The 27166-nt window shown below is 36.0% G+C and overlaps 1 protein-coding gene and 1 long non-coding RNA gene across 3 annotated transcripts in view; both read left to right on the top strand.

Annotated features, from left to right (window-relative positions):
• The window catches only part of LOC127071664 (uncharacterized), a 151665-nt gene extending 138689 nt beyond the window's left edge, over window positions 1-12976 (top strand). The window contains exon 3 of the long non-coding RNA XR_007785178.1: window positions 5605-12976. This is a non-coding gene — a long non-coding RNA (uncharacterized LOC127071664). The remainder of the gene's footprint in view (window positions 1-5604) is intronic.
• The window catches only part of LOC127071645 (furin-like protease 2), a 318998-nt gene that overhangs the window by 169734 nt on the left and 122098 nt on the right, over window positions 1-27166 (top strand). The gene's annotated exons all lie outside the window — the stretch shown is intronic.

Here is a 27166-nt window from a genome sequence, read left to right as displayed (position 1 = left end):
GACCGATAAAAAATGCTATTAAAAAGGGTGCTGAAGGAGGAAAAAAGGGGAGGAACATTCGGTGTCGGTCTACACCGTCGAAACGAACGAACAGGTTTGCTCGAGAGGTTCCTTACGATGCTGTTAAATTAAATTACATGCAGTCGCCACGCAGTCACGATGGTACACTTGGCACGAGTATCGAGCGCCCCTATGCATAATGCATACGGTATTTTGCGATGGTGAAGGCAACCCTCTCTCTCTCTCTCTCTTTCCTCCTCTCTCTGTAAATTTCTCTTCCTTCAACACCGTTCACCCACATCTTACACGAATTCGTGGAATGTCCACCATTTGGTATTGCAGAGATGCGACCGTTGAATTTAACCTACTGGATGGATTCCGTTTGAGAAACTATCATTTTCGTGAGGTGTTTTATTTCTCTATCTTATTAATAAGTTAATACAGGTATAAGACGTGTGTAACCTTCATTAATAATTTTCATTCGATGTATGTACTATTTATTTATACTATGCATATGTATATATTTATATATACATATATATATACGTACGTATATATAACGTGGATAAGTGACTGGAAACATGCGGGTGTGTAATATATCTGGGTTACTTCTTACAATAAAAAGAAATTTCTTAGGACCTAATAAAATTCATTTTCACTCGACGATTGACAAACCGAAAATATAGGCTTACGCGAAGAAAATTATGCTATCTCCGCAAGTTCTCGTTATAGTAATTACTTATTTACTCATTATTTAGAATCTCGATAGGGGAGAAATTGGCACACGAGCCTCCATGGTCTGTCTACGTAATTTGTACCGGGAAAGCGTGTATATTCCGATATCGTATCCTAGAATGGTACGCTTTATGTTCTAAAAACGCCCATGGGAGACACCAAATACAGAAACATAACCGTTGAATGTTATGCGTTACGAGAGTTTGTTAGACGGGTGGATTGCGCGTGCAAGAGGTTACGTAGTTACATTATAGAAAATGTAATTGCAAATTCCGCACGATTACCGCCATCAACGATGCGTACGTGACCGAATTTGCGATCGAATTGCCGGGTTTTGCTTTTATTCGAAGCGGTCGCGTTGTCAACGCTCTTGTTACGTTTCGGAAATAGAAATGTGGGAGATGGAGAGAGAGAGAAATATATACATATATGTATGTATAGATAGATATATAGATAAAGAGAGAGAGAGAGAGAGAGAGAGAGAGAGAGAGAATAACACGTGGAATACTCAAATAATAGTAACCTGTGCACTCTCTCACCATTCCCTCTTTTTTATCTCCTCTGTTCCCTTGCAGGGAGTAAAATTTGGGAAATACGTAAAAAAAAAAAAAAAATCAATACACCATCGATGGAATTTATCGCGGGTCCGCCAACGGGGGATCAGGTTGGGTTGCGGAAAATGTATGGAATGTTCCGCTTTGGGGGATCGTTTGAAGGGATCGAAAATATGGTCGAGTGAGAAGAATGGATATTTAAAAATGAGAAGATATCGGATGATGTTGAAATTCAAAAGGAAATTTGTTTAATTCTCGATTATAAATCATCGATAAACGTATTTAGATTAATACATCGTATTACGTTCGTTTACGTTAGTATGTTTAGGGATATATATTTCTATTTGGTTTAAATAGAATTCGTAGCATGTATAATTGTAATAATTTCCTTCCTGTTATATGTCATTACTATAATTCAAGCTAAAGCTACGCTTTCGATGATCTCGTAGGAACGATTATTATCGTATAATTAGGATGTAATGTAATATATAAACAGAGAACTGTGATACGATACGAGTTAGCGTAGTTCAGCTCGAGGTAGATCTCAACGAACGGAATTAATTTGAACGAAGGACAAACAATTCCCAGTGATTTTCGCGAAATATCGCGTCGGCTGACGATGTTTCCGCAAGCAGAAATCAGTGTCGCGTGTTGCTCGCGTGTTGGACAACGTCGAACGCGAGTTTCCACACGAATTAACCTTCCACCGCGATACGAATATGATCTTTTCCGATTTCGGCGTTGAAATTCGTAAAAAAAGGACAAGAAAAAAATAATTTGTTTGTTGTGTTCCCTCGGTATATGATCGCAAATAAAATTCATATGAAATCTATAGAATAAATAAATAGATAAAAATAATAAAATGTAATATAATATTAATATTAGAAAACTACAAACGACCTGTTTGCAAATGTTGTAACATTATTCATCGTGATAAATTTTTATGAACTAGGAGCATTGCTATAATGCCCGTCGTACAAACTTTGTCAATCGTTTGACAAAGATTGTTTGATGTCGTAGCGCCCGTATAGATACTTAAACACGTTGTATATTTATTTATTTACACTGTATATTTATTTATTTATTTATTTATTTATTTATTTATTTCCTATTTTTTGTATTTAATTATGATATATTCCGTAAATTCATTGCACGCTTCGTAGAACAATTTCGAAGCGGTCGTATGCGTTCGGCTCGTTTCCACAAGTGGGAATCATATCCGTTGATTCGTTCGTACCACACGGAATTAATTTATTTCATTTTAGCGATAAAATAGTACAATTAATATCAAAATTATTGGAATGCGTGGAATTGGTCCTGACTTTCATTAGAACTCACTCGTTCGTTAACCGCGTTATACATATGTGTGTATATACCGTGTGTATATATGTACGTACATTTTAACGATTCGTACGAAATTTTTCACTGTTGAATTAAAATATATCCGTACCACATCTAAAAATTCCATTTATTCTACGTACATAAGTAACATATATCTTTATCTTCGTCTGCGCTCTAGCTCAATAACGTGGCCGAGAATAACTATAAAAATATTCCCATTGGTAATGGACGTTCGTTAGAGTCGAGTACGAATAAAATGTATAAGAGTTGAATAAATTTTTATATTACAAACTCTCTCTCTCTTTCTCTCTCGTCATTTTTACAATACGAAGCGCAACGTGTACGCGTGAAGAATGTAACCATTTTAAATAATTCCTCGATCGAGTGTGTATCCATCATGATCTTGGTTTTTTTTTGTTTCATTTCTTTCATTTTTCGTAGATAATTTGCATAGTTCGTTGTATGTTAATAATTAAAGATACTATGAGATCATAAAAGCGTAAGTATTTGAATATTGAATTTGAATAAATTAATTGAAAATTCATGGATATAACAAAGTGTACGTAGACGTATAAACGATAAGGTAAAAAAATAATAGAATAGTAAAACGTGCAAACCCCGTGTTTCTTTCGAGTGAAAGTTCGACCAGACTATATCCACCACCCTTTTTCTTTCAACCCTCTACTCGTTGGCAGGCACAACCGGCACACGCCGCAATCCTTCCCAAGCTTTGGAGTAACTTTCCTTTAAACTAGATTTTCGCATCGGAGAGTAAGCAAAGGGGATGTTGGTGGTAGTGGTGGACTTTTCGTTCGGGTTCCTTACTTCTCTTCCGTCTCTCAACACCCCGAAAGTACGTCGTTCGTGACGTGAATTCGTTCTATTTTCTTTCTTGGTCTTAACGTGACGCGGTGAGTTCCTCTATCGTTGACTAAACGATCGGGGCCTGAATAGAAATTATCGGAAGCGAATTTACTCTCTTTCTTTTTTATTTCCTTTTTATTTCTTTTTTATTTTTTATTTTTTCTCTTATCTTTTCCTTTCGTAGAAAAGTTTCAACTATTTTGCGAAAATATTCTTTTCAATTTGCGTGGATAACTTTCGTCCTTCTTTTTTATTTTTCTTTTTTATTTTCGTTCTTATCCTTTTCTTTTTTTTCTTTCTTTTTTAATATACATACGATAATAGAAATGACTTCGCGATCGATGTAATGCACCGTTGAAGGAAGATTTACGATTTTACGATTTAAATGAGAGGATAAGATAGTACAATAAATTTATCGAAATGAAATTGTATTCGATAACGAAGTACTATCGTGTTAAAACGAGAGAAGCTTTAAAATTTACTGGTGATACTCGCTCGTAAAAGGGACAATCCAAGGACAACGTTTTCTTCGACAAAGTCCTCATATACTCGGGGTATAACCAAAGAAATATCCGGTGTGGACGATACGATACTTACTTGGATAGTATATTTTAGATATAGTATATAGGAGAGTATGTGTGTATATATATGTATGCGAAGTGCTGCACCGTTCCGTACATCTATAAAGTAGGCCGTGAAAGAAGATTAAAACCGTAACTATACGGTAGCGAGCAACCGTGGTCGACTTCGATCTTCCTTTTCACTCTCTCTCGTTCTCTCTCTCTCTCTCGCTCGCTAAGAACTCCTTCACCTTTTCTCCTCGAGTTCACCGCACAAGGGGTGAGAGTGCCTCCTGCACCGGCACTCGGTTCCAACGCGAGAAGATACTCACGAATAATACGAATAAAAATGCCAGGACTGTGTTTACGAGGCTAGCGAAGCGTAAGAGGCTCGCTCCCGAGAGAGTAACTACCCCTACACCCCATCTCATTCCCTTTATACCACCCTCTCTTTCTCTTTCTCTCTACTTTTCTTCATCCTTCTCTTCTTAACCCTCTTTCACTTTTTCCACCCTTTTCCTAGCTCCTTGCGTTCTTACTTTTCAACGTAATTCCGTACTCGACTACGACGACTACGACGACTACGACGACGACTACGACCACGGCGACTACGAAGACGACTACTACGTAGACTACGTTGAAAGTTCTTCACGTAGTTACATTGATGTCTCAAGCAAGCACAGGTAGCCGAGTATCTACGGTCCGTTTATCGCGATAACGAGCCAGCGCACTTTTCGGCTTTTACCAGGCACTCTCGCGAGATTCCTCCTTCGTTTCTCGCGACGAATAGCTAGATACCCTTTCATCGTCCTCTCGTCATCATTCACTAGAGTTACTACTCCTTCTTTTCCTTTGTACACGATAACAAGACTAGAAATCATTTCACGTCGATAGTCTTTCATTGTTTCTTGAGAAATAAGAATCCTTTTCCGCTTTATTGCCGAAAGGAAAGGAGGAGGGAGAAAAAAAAAGAAATTCTCTTCGAGAGGATTGAATTTCAAACGTAATGTTTCCTTTTCTTTATTTTCTTTTTTTGTTTTGTTTTTTCTTTCATGAGAATGCTTTGCTCGTATTGTTTGTACCTCTCTACGTGCATACATACGTGTATGAATCGTTTGAAAAATACTACTCGAGTAAGTGCATCCGCTTTTTATTGTAAATTCGTTTATTATTTCTTTTCCATGTCTGCAGTGTTTACAGTCATTTAGGTAAACAATAATAAGCTAGGGAAAATTAACCAAACGAAGTGATAAATCTTCAAGTTCAACAATCCGGGCGACATAGACGATCTTTCATTGTTGTTTCGTCTTCGCCGTCGTCGTCGTCGTCGTCGTCATCCTTGTTGTTGTTGTTGTTGTTGTTGTTGTTGCTGCTTTTGTTGTTGTTGTCTTACTCGGCGTACGACCGACGACGTCGTAATTATAAACGTAAACTGTGATATAAAATTTTCCTTTGAGTTTATGATACTCAAAAGAAAGATGAATCGCTAAAGATCGTGACACCACTTTGAAAAATTTAATGACGTGTCTTTTTCCTCTTTTTTGTTTCAGGTACGTACTTACTCGTCCCTTTGAACGATAATTACGATGCTACCGATCGGTAAGATCATTAAAACTACATTATTTTGCTTTTATATTTTAACTGTATCATGACAGCCATTTTTTATTTAACATCGCTCGACTTAACTTAACGTCGGGTCCCGTTAAAATTGCACGATTTTAATTATTCTTCGTTTAAATCCAGGAAAGAGGAGAAGGAACTTACGAACGATGTTAAAAGAAACGAAGAGACTGTTAAATTGGGTAGACTTCAAAAGTTCCATCTCGTTCGAGCGACCTTTCGAATCTAACCCTTCAACTATTTTCGAGATCACGAACGATTGGAGAAAGTACATATAACTCTTTCCCTCGTATTCGATAAAAGTGCTCATATTCCATTTTACTCCTTTCTTTTTTCTTTTCTTTTTTCTCTTTCCTCCCTTTTTTCCTTTTCTTCGTAAAAGGAATACTTCCCGTTCGTTAATCTTGATTAGTCCGTGCTAGCATCAAACGTTAATGGAAATGCTGGTACTCGTTATATATGATGCTTGGACAGAGGAATTAAAATCTCGAATGGATTATATTTATGCGAGAACACGAACCGAGAATGATACGCGAGAGCATTGTCGTTCAACGTTAGATATCAAATCTTTTCTCTCTTTCTCTTTACCTCTTTCTGTCTCTTTCTGTCTTTTTATTATATTTTGACGTTTTCAATAAAGCTTGTTTTTTTTAAAAAATGGATAAAAGGAATCGTTCTTAAGAAATACGCATAATACTGTTCGGTACTATTTTCATAGCTGCTCTTCCATTTCTCGGCTTCTGGCAGTAATCGTAACTGTCGTACATGAGATATAAGGAATCGACGCTGTAAAAAGAAACGGTTCGAGCAGCGGCAACGGCAATGCTCGAGAGTACACCTGCCATTAAAAAGCTTCTTCCGAAGTAATAGTAATAGTAGTAGTAGTAGTAGTAGGAGGAGGAGGAGGAGGAGGAGGAGGAGGAGTAGCAGCAACAGTAGTGGTAGTGGTAGATCCGCAGGTAAGTACGTGCGGATATTCCACATTCGTGTGACGAGAGATTTCGATAGAAAATTTTTCCCTGGTTTCTTCTACGTTCTACATTTTTGAAACGGCGCCACCTCGACGGTATCAAGACTGTGCGACAGATCGAGAATTTTATCATCGAACATCTAGAAAAGATAAAAGAAAGAGAGAAAGAAAAAAAAAATACTTTCGTATGTGCGAGCGTGATTTATCGTTACGTCGATCCGTGAAATAATCGTATTCGATTTAATTGCGCTCGAAGTGGCTTATAAAATGACTGAAAAAAATTAGTGAAAAAACATGAGAGAAAGAGAAAGAGGAAGAAAAAAAATGATATCCGCATAAAGTAAAAATTCATCCATCCCGCGTAATTTTATATTTTTAAATTACGGAAGAATTTAATGAGTGCAGACCGGGTACGTGGGAAGTAGTAAGAAACGAGAGCGGTATGCCGCTCACACCGAGAGAGAGAGAGAGAGAGAGAGAGAGAGAGAGAGTGCTTCTCTTTCTACTTTTGCCTAGCTACGGAAAAAGTTTGCCCGTTGAAAAGAAGCGTAATAGAATTTATAAAGCGACGGATGAAAAATTTTTCTCGTCTAGAGTAGTAGAGGAAGGGACGGGATTGTAGTAGTAGTCTCGTGCGGTCGCCACGAAATTTGATTTTACGCGTCACTCGTATCTATACTCTGGATTCAATAATAGTGATCTTATCTTGCAATTGCTCTCGCAATTCTTGTTTTTTCTCTCTTCTTTATACTTAAAAAAAGAGAGAGAGAGAGGAATGTTTGATAAAATTTTCTAATTAATTTTTAATGTTAAATTTTAATATATCACGCATTTCGAGAAAAAATTTATTGCTACATCATTTTTCTTTCTTTTTATTTTCATAAAAAACTAATTAATGGAAAAAAAAGAAAGAGAGAAAGACAGAGGAACAATAAATAAATAAATAAATAAATAAAAAAAAAAACGACGAGCAGTGAGAACTCTTTCGATTAGCGGCGCGATCACGCACGATGTTTCAGTAAAATCACAACGATACGATGGGTGATGAATTCGAGGCCCGAAACGGTTCATATTTTTCTGCAATTTGCTGGCTGCGCACGGTCGTTGATTAATTACGCTCTACGATGTATTAGTGCGCGGGCAACCGGTGAAAGGAAGCAGTTGATAACGATGGATAAATAATCTCGAGATAAAAACTGATGTAACTAGGGAAAAAGCGTGAAAATAAATTGGAGGTATCGCGCATGCGCTAACTGTTGGCAGCAATAGTAGTAGTAATAGTAGTTTAGTAGTAGTAGTAGTAGTAGTAATAGTAGTAGTAGTAGTATAAGAGAGTCGTCTCGACAATCCGGATGATTTATGATTCGTGAAACTAATTTGGGAATGATTTATTATTTTTGTCGATCGCGCAAGCATCTATGTAGTTTCTTACATCGGTCTACGAGTTCCGATTCCATTTTGTAGAATCAATCTTACGATCTTGTTGCTGGACCACAAATACACCCACGACTTTTACGGTCACCACAAATCTCGTTTCATTCGTAGTTTTCCTTCTTTCGAGAAAAATTCCTTCGAAAGATTCCTATCTCGCCTTCTTTGTCTCTTCTTCCGTTATCTTTCTCTTTCTCTCTCTCTCTCTCTCTCTCTCTCTCTCTCTCTTTCTCTCTCTTAAGAAGAGAAGAAACGCGAAGATAGATTATTATCGTCGAGATAAAGACATCCTTAAATCTTTAATACGATGCTGATAAATGTGATAACAATCCAAAGATTTATACCTGTTTCAATCTGTGTCAATATTTTCAAGGACAAGGATTTTCTTTCTCACGTTTCCTTATTTTTCCTCTTTTTTTTTTTAATTTTTTTTTGTAAATTTTTCTGCTTCGTTCTTTAAAATCACGCACAGTTATGGATAACTATTCATAGAGATATTATTTTGTAAGAAATTGAAATCTGGCTCTCTTTCAATCTCGGATAAACCATCCAATGGGATTTACTTTGAACTTTGTCTTCTTGTTACCTCGTAGAAAGAGCTGCACGGTTAACCTGCTGCGAGATCAGGTTTCCTGAGAAAGGTAGAAAGAGAAAGAGAGAGAGAGAGAGAGAGAGAGGAAGCGAAAGAGATAGGTAGAGAGAATTGGCTTTACGATCGTATTTATTGCCTGTATACGTACGTAATCACTCGGTTGGATACATAGGTTTCCAATTAATAATTCCTACTAAAGGAGGATCGGAACTTTGTATAGCGTCCTTTAAACAAAGCCGATATTAGTGTAAGGTGAATCCTTTGACCGCATAGAAACTACTAGCAACGTTTATCGCTTAGAAACGATTCATACTTTGGTGTCCGCTTGTTCGTATTAAAATAAAGGAGATCAGAAATTCAATAAACAACGGTCTTATCTCTGCTTATCACATAGATTTTAGTTTATAATTCCAATGGAGATTACGAAGAGCAAAGGTTTTAATTAAAAAAAAATAAAATCAATATCAAACGGATGTTAATATCGACGATAATATATTCCGACGAATGTCGATTATTCGATAATAATCTCTTTGTAAGGAATATTAAAATTTCGCAAAATTTTCCCCCTTGTGATTAGGATAATATTTAGATAATATCTAAACTCGACGTAACTCGAGCGGTCTACCTCGTCAAATTAAAGCCTCCTTGATAGGATCTAATATCTCGATCAAAGAGGAGAAGAGGGCCTTGGTAAAGACGAGAAGAGGGTTTTGGTAAAGACGAGGCAATCTCGCGTTCGTGCCGGCGGCCACGTATCGTCCAGAGAAGAACGTAGAGAGCAGATCTGAGCTTAGGAAGATCCTGCTTGGTGGTGATCGGCTCGTGCAAGCGTTATTCGGTTTCGAAATTCTATATAAGTTCGATAATCGCCTCTAGCTAGCTTAACAGAGAGAGAGAGAGAGAGATAGGAAAATGAAAACAAAGAGAAAGACAGAGAACAATTTGTTATTCCACGATCAAGTATTGCCGAAAGAAAATAATCATATAATAAAATATTACATAAAACGAAAACAAGTAAACATTATCGAAAAAGTGGTAAATAAAACAAAATAGTCGTTCTATTAATCATGACCATAATAGAAATAAAAAGAGAAAGAGAGAACGGTAGCATAGAAAGGGTCGAGGTAAGGGAAATCGATTCTCTAAGATTTGCCATGTATACCTGTAGATATATACGGTAGTATGTACGGCGGGAAATTCAATAGCCACAACGATCTGAGAAGACAGCGTGCCATCGTCTTTCACGGAAACCGCTTCGTTGCTGGAGGGTGACGATGGTGGCAAAGGGTCGTGGTACCGAGGATACGTCACCTTTGACATCGACTCGCACTTAGGCTGTGCCAATATACCTGCAAGATGTCCTTTGCAACGTGAGACTACGACGTTACTAGGGTGATGACGATGGTGGAACAATGATACGATCTCTCTCTCTCTCTCTTTTTCTCTCCTCTCTCTCTCTCACACACACACACACACATACACAAATATACATGTACGAAGCAATCGCTTAAAACGCTTCTCTCTTACTCTTGCTTAGGTTAATTTTACACCAGATAGAAGATTGGTATAGCTTTGAGGAAGAAATTGGAAGCTTCGCTGTCGTACATCTATTCTATACTTATTTATTTATTTCTTTATTATACACGAATAAAATAAAAAAATTATAATTCTTTCTCTCTCTCTCCCTCTATTTATTTTTCTATAATCGGTACTCTCTAGTCATGCGATTCGATGGTCATTACAGACGATTGTAACGGAGAACGATGATCTCTCGCGTCGTGCTTTATCTCGTTAGAGCGTTGCTTTCCCAATCGGTTAAGGTGGTGATAGCTCGTGAGAAAAGTCTAGAAAATGGTCGACTTTCCATTAGGGTCGATCTACTACCTCCATCTCGCATCTTTTTCTCTTTCTTCGATTAAACTACTCCGGCTTATCACGCGATCGTATTTCTACGTCTATCTATCATCTTTTACCACTGATTCTTTCCACGATTTCTGTTGGGTTCGCCGGAAAATGAGATTTAGACACGGTGCTGAAGATGTGAGTGAGAAAATGGAATTTAGCGAAGGGTTGAACCTACCTCGCGAATCTACGTCGTATATACGTACGTATATGAAGATATAAATATGTTTACACGTAACGTTCGTATGTACGTACATGTGCAAACTCGTACCTGCAGTGTAAAATGTATAAGAACGTCTACGTTATAAGCGAAGATATTACGTATTTTGTAAACATAATAGAAAAATATTTTTCTCGTGTAATTATTCCTCTAACGTACGATAATAAATATTTTATTTTTAATTTTTTTATTTCTAAAAAGAACGAATAAGGAACGTAGCAAACTATGCAAACTAAAAGTCAACCGATTGGCGTGCTTTCAAAGCTTCATATTACGTAAGAAAACTCAATTTTAACAATGATCCTCCTATCGTCATCGTACCACCGCTATCTATTTCCTTCCGTTTAATCCTCTTTCCTTGGCATGTCTATTTGCATATATTATCGCGTTTGCTTGCGTCATGCGTTCCTCTTCGAAACATTGAAAGTGAAATATAACAGGTAGAATGCACCCTCTAATAATATCCCTTACGAATTGTCATTTGGCAAAAACTCATCGGTCGAGAATGTAAAACGTTTTCATAATAGCAAAAAAGAATAATTATTAAACCTGTTAACATTATCGTAATTAAATATTTCGCTTAATAATATCCATATAATTCCTTCTTATTAAACTGATAAACAATTAATATATAAATTGTAGTCAACTCGGTATATATGTATGTATGTGGGTACATATATGCGTGACACCAACTGGACAGATGACTATCCCGTGGAGATTCCAATATCGCACTTTGTCCCGAGCCAAACTAAACTCAATAGCCGCAACGATGTGGCGCGGGCGGCGTGGTGGGAGGTTGAGATTTTATGCGGTGACCACTTGGCACGAAGTGAATTAAACGTGGGCACGTGGACACGTGTGCGTACTGAGTAATGTGTGTTGAAGAGAGAAAGAGAGGATTGTAAAGGTCGATGTCGTTTCTGAGGGAAGCCGCGATAAATGTGGATGTATATGTGTATGCGTGTTTGTATGTCTGTACATATGCGAAATGTGCATGTGGTAGAAACGAATGACCCTACGATGAGGTTGCAAGTCGGTAATAAACGCCGATGAAATCCTTTGTTACACGACGTCGATGGAACTCGCAAGCCACGTGTCCGACACGGATGAGATACTACAACAATGACTTAGATATGTGTCCTGTGTGTATGTGTGTGTATATATATACCTACCTGCTACCATTTCGGGCATCAGACAGGTGAACGAGCACATACCGAATACCATCTGCTCTCGAGTCAAGCAAACGTTTCTCACCGAACCACGTCGAACGCAACAGGTTCGATATTTGTCATTCTGCCCGAACGACGCTAGTCCCAATCGATCGGTTCGAGGAATTTAAATCCAGTCTCGATTAATCCTACGCTTGTTCGACTTATAAACGCGATATCACTTTATCGATCATCCGGTCGTTTCGTTCTTAATTTTATTATATATTTATTATTACTTTTTTTTTATATATATATAATCGGTTAAATCTTTATCTTGAATTTTGTTATATCGTAATACTTTTAATCGTCCGTTTCAATCTCTTTTTTACATCGAAAAACATGTAATCTTTTAGAAAGAGAGAGAGAGAGAGAGAGAGAGAGAGAGAGAGAGAAAAGTTAAATTTCTGACTTTACGCCTTTCTAAAGATTTATAACACCAGCAGACGCTTTTGAGATTTATCTTTTTCCTTGATTAGAAAGCTCGAAATGCTTAGAAAATATTTATCGTTACATACATTTTTCATGATATGTTGGTAGACTTGTACGGACAGGTGAGTAAGCACGATATCCGTCCGTGTGATATCGTTGAACGACGCGAGCTTCTACGAGCCTGCCGTTTTGCCAGCCAGAAAAGCAACAGGTCTGTGACGGTTGCTATTGCTGCTTCTGCTATTGCTGTTATTGCTGCTTTTACTACTGCTGCTTTTGCTTCTGTTACCGTCGTCATTGCCCAAAAGTAAAGTGACTCTGACGCTATGACAGTGCTCTCGAGCGAAGTATACATCGTATACTTACTTACCTTTCCTTAGATCAATGTAAATCGTATTTGATTTGGAAGTTTGCCATCAACTTGATGCACTAAACCATCCTTGTTCTTTTTCGTTCTCGACAGACGTGCAAATTTTTATTTCCCTTCTCGCGATAGATATGTTAAAGATTTTAACAATACAAAATAAGTTTATGTATAAATCTTGTTTGTTTTTCTTTTTTCCTTTTTTTTTTAGATTGTAAAACTACAAGTCGTAAAAACTCGTTTACAATCTGAAAAAAGAAAGAATAACCGACGAAGTTCGTTCCGTATACGTGTATGAAAATGTTATGCATGTCGAGTTTGTTTTGTTCCTGTTTTTTGTGGGGATCTTGACATCGAAAAGAATCACAAAGACGTGAGGAAAGAGTGAGAACTTGAATGCGAGAACACGCAAAAGAAAGGGAAAGAGAGGGGGTAGAAGGGGGAGGGGAGAATATCGATACAGCAACAGGTCGCATCGAGAAATATTTGCCGACGATGGCCTAGAGATATCGATTAAATCGATCATCGTAGCTTTAAATTCGATACGATCGTAAAATTTTAATAGAACGTTCTCGAGTCGTATGCATTCCTCCGCGCATTCGTTAAAAGCCGAACATTTATTAATTTTTCCGTTCGTACCATTCATAAATATTAAAAGCATGTGGTTCATCGCACTTATCCTCGACGAGCAATTAACATACTGTTCTTACGTTAAAAAACGCGAAAAAAATCGAAATTGATCGAAAAAGCGTGTTTTTTAATTTTGTTTTTCTTTGTTCTTTTTTTTTTTTTTTAATCATTTTAATAGTATCGAAAGGATCAAAGCAAAAAAAGATCTGTCGTCTTGATATCGAGTGTTTTTATCTAAAAAAAATGAGACTTTCGATATGTTATCATGTTGCAACGTTATAATAAAGATTCCATTGAAAAAAAATAACTTACCATTCGAGTATTGAGATATAAAAATATTATAAAAAATTAATTCCACGTTTCTCTCGAAATCGAGTGAAGATATTACTGTTAATAGAACGATAATTTCGAGATTAATAATAACATAAAAACTAAATGAACCGCGTCTCCCAGTTATCTATTGGTTTTCTCTCGTAACGAATGAAGCATGTCTAGCATTTCGATTTGGAATCAAGTCGACAAAGTTCATTTTGTCTTATTATTTCTATGTCTCTTTCTAGTCCGAAGACTAAACCGACCGGCTCGTTCTCTTTTCCTTTTCCCTCTCTTTCTTTCGCTTTCTTCTAGCTAGCCCACTTCGAGGTGGAGGTACTTCCCACGAAAGTCAATATCCCACCGCCTGTTGCTCTACCTCTTCCTTTATAATCCCTTCCTTTTCTTTTCTCCATCCTCTCTCTTTTTCTTTCTCTTTCTATTTCTCTTTCTCTCCCTCTCTCTCTCTCTCTCTCTCTTTCTTTTACTTCCACTCTCGTTATTCCTTCTTCGTCCGGTCACAAAGCCAACGACAACGACAACGACAACGACAACGACAACGACAACGACAACGACAATGACAATGACGAGGACGATTACGGAGGTACGCCCTCTTTCTTCTTCGTAAAACACGAACCTCCGTGGGATTTCGATCCAAGGGGTTGAAGATAAAAGTTGGGGGATGAATGGTGAGGATTGAAATCTCGTTCGAGTCGCTCGATCGCATTGATTTTTTTCTCATTTTACAGATGGCAACTCGACCGTCTGGTTACCTGGTCGTCTACTTGCCCGTTTGTGCTCGCTTACTTGCTTGAATACCTTTCGCATGAAAATCGAAAATTATCTTGCTAACGTTCCCTCGCGTAAAGTTGAAAAAATCTTTCGCGGATGTTTCATTAATCGTTTTAGAATCGTACAAAAAATTTTTTCATACGACGAAAGAAAATTTTATTTGCTATTTTTTTTTTTTTTTTTTTTTTTACGATAAAGTTTAAACGTCGGCATGTAAGAAATTATTGATTTAGATCTGCAAAGAATGAAATGAATTTTTTAAATCAATGGTAAAGTGTAAATATATGAGTAAAACGTTTTAATTCATAGCATAGAAGAGACTACGTTCTCGTTCGAATAAAATAAAGGAGTTCGGTGTTGGTCTTGTGTTGAATGTAAAAAAATTTGTATGCTCGGTCCTTTCGTTAAGTTTTTCCCGCTGTACTTACAATGAAAAAAGAAAGAAAGAAAAAAAGAGAGAGAGAGAGGGAGAGAGAGAAAGAAAGAAAGAAAGAAAGAAAGATAAAAGACAAGCGTGTACGCTCGAGCTTTTTAATTAGAACGTTTCAATGTTCTCTGTACCTTTATTTTTCTTGAAAACAAAAAGAAAAGAAGTGTGGACCAGTTCTCAAAGGGAAACGAGTTTATAATGAAACGACGCGCGAAAGTCTATGAAAAATCGTTTTTTATCGTCGTTAAAGATTTTTATTCGATGATTAAAATTATTCCAACGGAATATTAAGCCGCAATAAGGATACGGTTTTTGACGTTCCAGACATTGCAAAGTTTCACCGGACGGAGAAACTCGTATGTCGCTCGTAATTCCAACGATAAAATTTTGACGGGTCGAAAATGAAGCACGATTTAACGGGGACAATTTTAACAATCGATAATTAGACCCGGATAAATAATTATCAATTTTTTTGAGGAAGAGAATTTCTTTTCTTCTTCCTCTTTTTTTGCTTTCTTTTTTTCTTTTTCTTTTTCTTTTTTCTTTTCTCTCGTAAACCTTAACACGTGGAAGTAATTACGAGAAGTTTTATCCAAGATCATTCATTATGAACGAACTTAAACTTTAATTTTCATTATTCGAAATAATTCCGACGTAAATTGAAAATTTGTTGGAAGGCCAGGTGAAACTTTGATGTCGAGTGTTACCTTGCTTGTTACAATTTTTTCAATATTCTTCTTGTTTCTTTTTTTTTCGATCGATAACATTTATAAAATATTATTGAAAACCAAAAGAAAGATCGAAAAAGAGATGTTGCGGATGATATAGGATGTATAAAGTACGTAAGATAAAAGAAAAAAATTTTGATCGACGCGATGCAAAAACGGTGGGAATTAATAATAAAAATTCAGAGTACGGAAAATGCGTTTCTTTTCGCTTTACTTAAACTTTTTTCTCATCCTCGGGGTGCTTCCCTTTCTCTAGATATTTTTTTCGAGTGAAATCATTCGATCGGATAACGAGATTACGGGTCATGTACTACCGTGCCTCGTAACTCGATTAAGCGAATATATGGCACGGATGGAAGCGTGGAGGAAAACACGAACCTACCTAGCTACCTACCTACCTACACATTATACAAACGTGCGCAGGTTGATCCTTGTAACGTAATCGATCGGAAATTGCTTGTTTGAAAACTTCCTTGCTCGTGGACTGCTCATATTTTTCTCTTTCGCGTACATAATTCTTCTGGGGAAAAAAAAAGAAAAAAAAAGAGGAAAATCGAAAAAAAAACATTTAAGAACTGACAGTAGTAGATCTCTTTGCATTTCAATTATCATTGAGTGTTACAAGTAAATAATGGCTCGTGTGGTATAGACCTAAATCTACACGCGAACGTATCTATGTATAGAACGAAAGTATAATAGCGTTATTTGCATTCGATATGGCAGAAAGTGAAATCGTTTCGACGATACTGATCGTTGAAAATACTCGTTGAATAATAGAATGTATCTGTACGTAGATGCGTGCGTATGAGAGAAAGAGAGAGAGAGAGATAGAGATAGAGAAAGATAGAGAAAAGATCGATATCATAATGACACGAATCGTAGAAGATTTGGACGTAATTATAATGGTCGTAGTAACTGTGTCGATTGTTCGATCGTTCGATCGTTCGTTCGTTCGTTCGTTCGTTCGTTCGTTCGTTCGTTCGTTCGTTCGTTCGTTCGTTCGTTCGTTCGTTCGTTCGTTCGTTCGTTCGTTCGTTCGTTCGTTCGTTCGTTCGTTCGTTCGTTCGTTCGTTCGTTCGTTCGTTCGTTCGTTCGTTCGTTCGTTCGTCCGTTCGTCGAGTCACGAGTATGGAGTCCGGTTAAAATCAGCCAACGCACGACGTTAATTTACGGACGAACGATTTGGACGAGTAATAGTTGGTGTAATAATAGTAGTCTCCGGAAGCAGACACGCATACTGTTTCGATCGTTCCAAGCTAATTACCGTACGGATCCGCAACGCGTCCGAATAAATATTCGCTTGTTGTTCCCCGTAGTACGTGCATGGAGTTCTCTCGCGACTAGTTCGACGAATTTTCGGGGGGATGAAATCGAAACGAAGCGTTTTACGTTAAATGAAAACGACCTGTCGTATTGTACATATGATATACACTTTTTTCCCTTTTTTTTTCTTCTTTTTTTTATGAGAGACATTTTCTTTTTTGATGCCTCTATTCTCTTCTTTACTTTTATTATACGGGTTATATTATACGATAATATATGATATCCCAACGTCAATCAATTTTTCGTATAATCAATTTCCTTGATCATTAACCTTTCTTCTTGTTCAATCGAAATTTTTACCTTACTCCTATCAATAATAAAATTATAAATTTGTATTAAACTTTTGAATATAATCATAATTTAAACTCCGTTTCGATCTCGTGTAACAAGATAGTTCTTAACTCGTTTGCTGAAGATGATTCATTAAGGAAGATAAAGAGAGAGAGGGAGAGAGAGAAGAGGGGATGGAGATAGCGATAGAAGGTTGATTTAGTTTGTTGTAATTCGTTGCGTTTACCACGAATTTCACAGACGTAACATGAACAAACCAAAGTTCGAGTCGCCAAGCGAGACTTCGTGGTGAACTCTACGGAAGTGGACGAGGCGCGAAGCTGGCAATTAACGGACGGCTACAAGTATTAGTCATAGTAGTATATAATAGATAGTAGTGGTATAGTGGTAGTATAGTATTTAGTAGAACGCTTGAGAAGTTTGACGAACGGGGACAACGGTTCGCGTTGTATACGCTCAAGCACGAATTAATACGGCTACGCGCCTCTTGCTTTGTAAATTTGACGAACGTGTTGCCCTCGTTCCAACGAGATTTCCATATCCTTAGGGCAATATACTGGTAACTTATTAGGAATTTAAAGGAATATAGTTACCGAGCTAATAATTACCAGAAAAAGAAAAGATCTTAAACGTTTTCGACATTACGGGATTAATTGGATTTTTCGTTTGGACGATCTCTGTAATAACAGTAAGAAAGGAATAAAATAATATTGAAATATCTCTTTAAATATTTGTTTTATCTTTCTTGTTCTCTCTCTCTCTCTCTCTCTCTCTCTCTTTCTCTATCTCTCTTTAATTAATCGAATAAATGTTCGTACAAAATGCTATGAAAATTCTTTTTATTATATTTCCATTGGATTTTCAATGAGAATGATTTTATTATCTTTTGTATAATACATATTTCATTTGGAAACGATCGATCCATTAATATTCAGAATAAAATTAACAAGGTCGGTATTTATAATTATAATGGTTGTAATAGTAGCAGTAATAGTAGTAGTAGTACACCGATAATAGTAGCGCATCCAACGTTCTCAGATCATCCGGATAAGAGCAGTTAAATGGAACGTCGCGAGCTCGAAACAACGAGGAATACCTTTTATCTCGGTTAGTGCTTGCAGAAAGGGAATTTATAAACCACCTGTTGTAATTTTCCTATACATACGCATTCTTAGCTCGTTACATTACTCGCTTCGATTTCTTTTCCTTCGGTAATAAGCGCGAACTCGGAGAATTCTGTAGAATAGTCTAGTAGGGAGATCTTCGTTGAATTTTACCAAGAGTAACAATCCCTTTCGTATAACTTTGATACAGGAAGCTCGTTATCAATGTAGTTGTAGTTTGCCTCTGGCATAGACAATCTTGTCAGTTTCTCTTTCTCTCTCTCTCTCTCTCTCTCTCCCTCTCTCTCTCTCTCTCTCTCTTTATGTCTAATTCATATTTTTTCTCACGAGTTACACGCAAACTGTAGAGAATATTAACATTCGCGTTATGCTCTGTTCTATCGATCATGTTGCTAATATACGATACACGTCTTCCTTTCTTCATCTTATATTATAAGATACATTTCCCTACGCGTATTAAGCGTACAAGTATTCGCAAAATTTGTATGTGCGTGTATGTGTGTGTAGATTTATTCGTATATTTCACAAGATCCATTAATTCTAAACGTGAATTTTCTGTTATTCCATCTTCGACGAGTACCCATAATATTTCCATGACATTCAAATTTTGTATTAATTTATGAAATTTCATCATAGCGCAGCTGCAATAACAGCATCAATAACAGTAATGTTCTAGAGATCGTTTGAATGTTTTCAAATCCTTCTTCACTTAAGTATGTTCTTTCTCTTTTCGTTGAAACGTAGAGAAAATAACACGAGAAGTGCGTCAAATGCGTGCCTGAAATAGTAATGCTAATTGTTTAGATCTCGAGTAGGATATTAAAGAGGCTTTAGCTGTCTTTGCCTCTAAGTTCGATATTATATATAACCATCAGCGATCAAAAGCGTTACATTTTTAAAAAATTATTTCATTCGACTTTAATTCGATACAATTTTATTCGAACAATCTGTATATGTACGACACTTTACATCGCAATATTTTTAGAAAAGTTATCGACTTTTCCATTTAATGAGGTCGAATTTTAATAGATATTTTAATAGATATTCGCGTTAAAGAAAATATGATTCGCGAAATAGTCGTTCGATTTTAATGTAATTTCGGATGTTTTCCACGTCGGTTGGAAATATAATAATAATAATAATGATGATGATAGTAATAGTAATAATAATAATGATGATAATAATAATAATAATGGTAATAGTAATAATAATAATAATAATAATCGATAGGAGGAAGAAGTCTCGCGTAAACGAACAATGGAGGCAGCGAAACAATCGAGTCGCACGAAATTACACGAGGAATCATTATCATCGACGAATTGAAAAAACTCAGCAGTCTCTAGGCTCGCGAGAGCGCGCTCTTTCTCTAATGAGGAGTGTCATGACACACAACGGGGAAACGCTAATGAATGCGACGTCTCGCAGTCACCGTAATATGATGCTCTTATAACGCGAGCTTATTACGAAGGGAAGTGTGTGACCGTGCGAACGATCGAAATTCTTCCGCGTAAGATCTTTACCAGGATCGCACGATATTAGATCGTTTTGATACGAGATTTTTAACGATTAATTATTTTTAACGATTAGTTCATACTCGTCAAGACGAATCGATTGTAGAATTTTATCGCATAGATCGAGAAAAATTTGCATAATTAAGATCTTATTTTCCATTCTTTCTTTTTCTTTTTTAATTCGATCTTCTTAACGAATTCGAAAATTACGAATAATTAAGTAAGTTAACGGTATAATTATTAAGAATTATATTACTTGGATAGTTATAAAATTTACTTTAATTTTCTATTAGTTTTCATTTTTGACATTTACAAAATATATGTATAACTTAGTCGATATTATATTAAAACTTTGATTGTAGAGAATTCGAACTATAAACTTTGACGGTCATAAATTAAGAGTGATAATTTGATGGAAAGAAATTAATATTATTATCGAAACAGTTTCAATATACATACTACGTTTACGTACTCTGGAATAAGTCTGCTTTCTTAGATCGAAGGAGATCACTTTTTATTTATCGTTAAGTGTCGTCAATATCTGTCCTTTTTTTATATCCGTCATTTGAAAGACGACGTTTAAAAAAAAATCAATTCAAATTCTTCCAAATACGATTGATAAAAAAAATGAAGAATAAAGATGGGTTGGACGGATGGGGGAGGTGGGGGGCGGAATGTGAAGGATGAAGTGTGAAGTATTCTCTTTTTGTCGAATTTTCATCGTCGTAAGAACTTCGCTATCAATGAACGAATTTTTTTTCTTTAAAGGTTAAACTAACATTGTAAGAAGGAACGAAAGTTAAGGCGTCGTGCGCACGTTTCACGGAGGTAAAGCAAACGTATTTAGTTCGGAACGTCGTCGAGTCAGCTAACAAGTTGGACAAACGTTAAACTGAGTATCTTTCTCTCTCTCTCTCTTTCTCTCTTCCTGTCTCTCCAGGATAATGCGAAGGCGTACTTTCGAATATGATCCGTATTTTCTCTGTGGAATTACGCTTGAACGCGGCCACCGAGTGTCGCAACAGCTCGCATCGCTTTATCACGGGAACTGTTAAATTCACTTTGCGGAACTTCTCGCGCGGGCAGCCATCTCCGTGAAATATATTCGGTGACAGAAACTCGATATGAGTTTCTGATTCAAAAGAGAGAGAGAAAGAGGGGGGAGGGGGCAGATAGACAGAGAGAGAGAGAGAGAGAGAGATAGAGAGAGTAAGCTCACGATCCAGCAATGTTCAGCAAAGGTTGGGGTTGCCTCTTCGTACAGCATCGCGAATTAATTCGAAGTGGCTGACATGCGTAAATCGTTGATAGTCCTGTATAAGACATTAGATATGTTTCTATCTAATCAAAAACTTAGAAATAATTATCATCGATCCTTCTCTTATAATTATTATTTATCGCGCGTTATTGCGTGACAAATTTTTACGATATATTCTATTGAATTTTCATACGATCAAGTCCATACTGCGTGTTTCAATGTTTCTTGTTCTTCTTTTTTTTTTCCTTTTTCCTTTTTTTGTTTTTCATCTCGGAGAATAATTTTTTATGTATCTGACAGTTCTGCGCGCGTAGTTTCACCGCAATTCTTTTTATGACGATATTTAAAAGACAATACCGTCGTATAAAATACATCGGTTGACGTGACGTTTCCATCTCTTTCGTAGGTCTTATTTAAAGAATAATCCAAAGAATTTTGAAATAAAATTCTAAGGAAAGAGATTAATAAATATTCTTTTGTGTCTAACGAAAAGTGAAATACTTCTTCATACGATCCTACGAACGAACGTCGCATTTCGAACGAAATAGTGTGCTCTGGTATAATTCTTCGGATTGCGACGCGAATAAGGTATGCGTATCTTCTTACAAATGGCAGCTTCGTTGCCCGTAGCAGAAGCTCTATGGTTTCTTCGTCTGATTCCAAGGCTCGAAAATGTGCAGCGACCAAGAAAAGACGTAAGACCGCCATACGATTTTTCCGGTCCGTTTACGCGACAAAAGAAACTCTCTTGTAGAGATCTTTCGAAGGATGGAACGAACGAACGAACGAACGAACGAATGAACGAATAAAAGAGCAAAACGGATGTTACGTTAAATCGAGAGACGTCATTTTTCGAGAGGCAGAAAAGAAAAGAAAAAGAAAATATCATCGAAAACGTGATCCAGTTTAACTCGATTGGCGAGTTTACGATCTTTCTTCGCATCATTTATCCTTTCAATCGTAAGATAAAAGCAAACAGAAATGTACAATGAAAGAAGCGAAAGTCGATCGCCTTTGGACTTTACCTGAAAATTAACGTAACGGTGAAACAAAGTGAAAGCTTTCTTTTTCTTCGCGTTCCGTTTTTTTGAGAAAGTTCTCGGGTTTCAAATTGATCCTTTTTCTTTTTCTCTTTCTCTCTCTATCTATATGTATTCATTTATCTATCTCTCCCTTTTGTTTCAAGGTGAAACGTATAAGCGTTTAGATTAGCATGAAATGGAATACACGCTTGATTATCAGCTTTTCCTCGACCGCAATCTCTGTTAATGTCTTAGGGTAACACGATTTAAGATCGTTGAATCTCTTCATGCGTATAAAGTTCTACGCGGTATTCGCAGTTGCGAAGACCATGCTGATTGTAAAGCTTGTATTCTCCCTTGCATAAGCTATGCAGCAATGCATTATCGATGCATGACTGCACCGCATAGAACGAAGGCCAGAAGGGGATGCAAACGCGATTCTTTTTCGGAAGCTTGTCTTTTCTAGCTTTTCTTCCTTCTTCTATTCTCGAGAGAAGGAATCAACGGTGAAATAATACGCGTGTCTTTTGAAAAATGCAAACGGTTTTCTTCTTTACGCTCGACAAGCTTCGAGATACAGAGCAGAGCCGAGTGATTCTTTCTGAAAGCTCGAAAATTTCGATAAATTTTTCGGTAGAAAGATTTTTCTTAACAGATATGCAAAATATCGCCCGAGTTTCTTTCTTTTTTTTTTTCTTTTTTATTTTTTCATTCGTCCTTCTGATAGGCCGGATTGCTCATATTTTTTATAGGGGGAACAAAAAATATACCGTACAGATTTATCTGCATTCATCTCAAAAGCAGGACAAAATATAAGCAAAAAGCATACGAAGAGAAATAGTACGATCGAGGACTCGTCGAAAGCAGCATATATGAAAAATGACGCCGGTTACCAAGGAAAAACGAGTGGAAAGCTCTCGTTCTGGTTTTGTAGATCAATCCTGCCCGAATCTTTGTATAATATGACGAAAAAATTATTCTACCCGCAACCCTTTCTCGTCCTACATATGTGTTTGTGTATTTATGTATATCTCCGCATAATTTTCTGTAAATGAAGCTACATCGTTGCAATTCTTATTAGGAAATAACGTAAGCTATTTAGACGTGAAAATTTCATTATTACGAGGTAACCTAAAATACTCGATATCGATTTCATTATATCGATGGTATTCGAATGCACAGATAAAAAGAGGGCGTTTTTCTCTTTAAAATGACGTTTTTTTCGTGTTTCTACGACTTTCCGTTCCGGAGATATAATCGTTTGAAATTCGTCATTCATGATTTCATTATCCATTCATTGTATACTATTTATCGTAGTAGTAGTAGTACTACGAATCGTAGTGCGTAAAAATACTACGAACGTGCGTAAATTCCAAGAATTTATATAGGTCACTGGGTCAGAAATTTTTATGAAAGAAATTATGTAGGTCAGTAGGACAACGTAAATATAATTTATAAAAATGGACGTATCTCGGGAACCAATGATCGTAGAGACTTCAAACCAAGGTCATTTTAAAGGATATTTTTTTGTTTATTTTCTCGCCATATTGTTAATAATTATTAACAATTTGTTATAAACAATTTGTTATAAACAATTTCGACACGAAATTTTTTTGCGATTAAGAATTCAAAAAACAAAGTTTTGTTTATTATCGTTAGTATATTTTGTTATAATTAGTTAACAATTTGTTATAAACAATTTGTTATAAACAATTTTGACAAAATATTTTTTTCAAATTAACTTTTTCCGATGAAATCTTTTGCGGTACTAATAATTGTTTACGATTCGTTATAAAAAATTTGTTATAAACAATTTGTTATAAACAATTGTTATAAATAATTTTTTATAAATAATTTTTTACGAAATAGTTTTTTAGGATAGACTCGTATTTATTTTCTTGTCGTGCCAATAATTTTTTACCAGTATGCAACTTGTTATAAACAATTTGTTATAAACAATTTGTTATAAACAATTGTTATAAACAATTTTTTATAAACAATTTTTTACAAAAAATTTTTTTAGAATAAACTCGTATTTATTTTCTTCTCGCGCCAATAACTTTTTACCAATATGCAATTTGTTATAAACAATTTGTTATAAACAATTAAAAAAAAATTTTTTTTTTCGGAATAACTTCCCAAGAGAAATTTATATTTATTTTCTTGTCTTGTCAGTAATCATTAAACAATTTGTTATAAACAATTTGTTATAAACAATGTTATAACAAATTTTTTACAAAACAACTTTTTAGAAGAAATTCGTATTTATTTTCTTAACTTGTCAATAATTATCAAACGATTTGTTATAAACAATTTGTTATAAACAATTTTTATAACAAATTTTTTATTGATCTGTCATTTCAAGGATATGTTTTCTCTTGTTTCTTATCGTGTAATTAATTGTATAACAATTGTTTAACAATTTGTTAAAAACAATTTTTTCCAAGTCGACTAATTTTTCGAGTCCCCTTTTCAGTGTTTTTCTCAACAGAATATACATTTGCAAGTGGGAAGTTTCAAAGTATATTATAATCGGCTCTCTCTAGATCGGTGATGTTTAATTCGAGGAAATAAAAATAAATCTGAGTGAAAACTCTTGTTGGTTCTTATATATAGTTACTAAATATTTCAAGTACAATACTACACTGCTTCTTACCGTGATAAATAAATTTTCGGTATTATCGACAAAAATATATTACAGTTTTCTTCGTTCTTTTCTTTTTTTCTTGTTCTTTTTTCTTTCTATTTCTTTTCTTTTTTTTTTAATTCCTTCCTCTATGTCTTTGTTTTATTTTGTAAAAAAATATCAAGCTTTTCGTGGTATGACAGATTCCAACCGAACTCCGTTGAATCGAGTCGAAAAGCTTTTCCGGAAGAATTCCGCGTTGTGTTCCAGTTTTCATACAGATAAGAGTCGCGTTATTATTTCTGCTTTGCTAAGCAACAGATGCGATGTTTTATATGACTTTTCTTTCCCTCTCTCTCTCTCTCTCTCTCTCTCTCTCTCTTGTTATGTACAAAAGAATCAGGTGTATATACCTTTTATTATAACTCTTTCGAAAAATGATGCTTTTCATTTTGCATGAAAGATATTTTTCTTTCTGCAAAAATAAAGAAAAGAAATAAATAAAAAAGCAAGTATATAGAATTTAGAAAATAACGAGGGCACTCTTCTAGTCACCGTTATTCGTCGTCTTTCTTCTCGTTGTCGTTGTTTCCTTACCAGACGAAGAGATTAGAGGAAGAGAAGAGCATCGTGGAAACGCCATACGACAATTCCACAACGGTATTACAACCGTAAAGGATTAATTACGGCAGGAGATTACAATGCGTCAACTTCTATGGATGTAGAGGGTAGAAGTTCAAGCAGTAGTGCAAACAAACGATTCTCTGCTTAGCGTGCTTAACGCATACGTAGATTCATAAAGAGCAGCCACGATGGTTCAACCTTTAAGTCAGAGAGATCCACGAAGTATGTGTAATACGCGTTTTGGGGTATTTTCTTGTTTCTATAATGCGACATTCGCCTGGAGCGGACATCCTGCGACAACTGCAAGAGTTATGCGTTTTAATTAATTTCAAATTAAACATCATTTTAATTCGATTTACTAAAATTTGTTATAACAAAAAAAACAAACAAAAAAACAACAATATATATCGACGATGAAATTTAAATAAAATGTGATCGATATAAATAAACTATTAATACGTAATTCGAAAGATCATAAATAATGCAAAAGCGTGTATTAACTTTCACGTCTTCTCTCATCCCTTTTCTTCTTCCTATTCTTACCAACACACTGTCTCGTTTGTCTGGTTTCGTAGGTGAACACGAATAACGCCGGTTGCTCTACTTCGATGCGGTTCGCAGCTATGAAATACGACGCGGCCGTGTATAATCCACTGACTCGAAGTAACGCGAAGCTCTTATTACTTCGCGCTAGCTAGCAGCCGTTGTACTAGCAGCTTCTTCGCACTCGCCGACTCGCACACGTACACACGTGTATACGTGTGTTATATACATGTTCCAAGTATATGGATGAAGTCAGACACACACAGAGAGACTACTAGAATAGGTAGACGCGGCGTTAGATTACAGTACCATCCTTCTTTTATCAAGAATTTACAGAGACACACGTTGACGTGTCTTACTATTTCGTCGATATAAAGAAAAAAAGAAAAAGAGAGAGAGAGAGAGAGATAGAGAAAAAGAGAGAACAATTTATGGATTACGATTTATGCTGTACATCTTGATAACACAACATAGAAACGTGAAATTTTTATCGAACGTATTGATACCTTTGATTTTTATATATATATACATATAACAAGAGAAATACGGAGAGAAGTCATACGTTCTTGGTATATTTCAAAAATTGTGTTCGTGGTCCCTTGTGGAAAAGAGGATCTCACCTTTCTGTCTGTCTTTCTCCCCTCTCTCTCTCTCTTTCTTTTTCTTTTTCTTAGCTTCACAAGCTCGTTGAAATATACCAACGTCTCTTACAATTTTCGTTTATCTCGAACAAGCATCACCGCCGAAAAATATATGAGAACGCGTTTTTCTTCTCTCGTCGAGTATGAGAGTAAAAGCATATCCCGACGTTAAGTTTATGTAAAGGTTGAGAAGAAAAATATGAAATCTCGTACTTTTTTCGGGACGAAAAAAAAGGTAGGAAGGAATTCTTGGCTCAATTTCGTAGACAATGCCGGAGGCACTCTTTTAATCTCGTTCTTGCTCCTTCAGGATAATCCAGTGTATTTTCTTTTTCCGAGCATGATACCCTGAAAGAAAGAAATATATCCGTTATTCCGTCTAACGAGATCTTCTTGAATCCAAATACGTCGTAGAGATCTTACATGCGAATACGGAGACGTACGGTTTGTTTTAAGAAAAAGAAAAAAAAAATTTCTCCCTTGATTACTACGAACGAATAAATTAGAATTAATTTAAATTA

Source organism: Vespula vulgaris, chromosome 22, assembly GCF_905475345.1.
Source record: "Vespula vulgaris chromosome 22, iyVesVulg1.1, whole genome shotgun sequence".
NCBI lineage: Eukaryota > Metazoa > Arthropoda > Insecta > Hymenoptera > Vespidae > Vespula > Vespula vulgaris.
The sequence above is the reverse complement of the archived record's forward strand: the minus strand, read 5'-3'. Positions and strand labels throughout refer to the sequence as shown.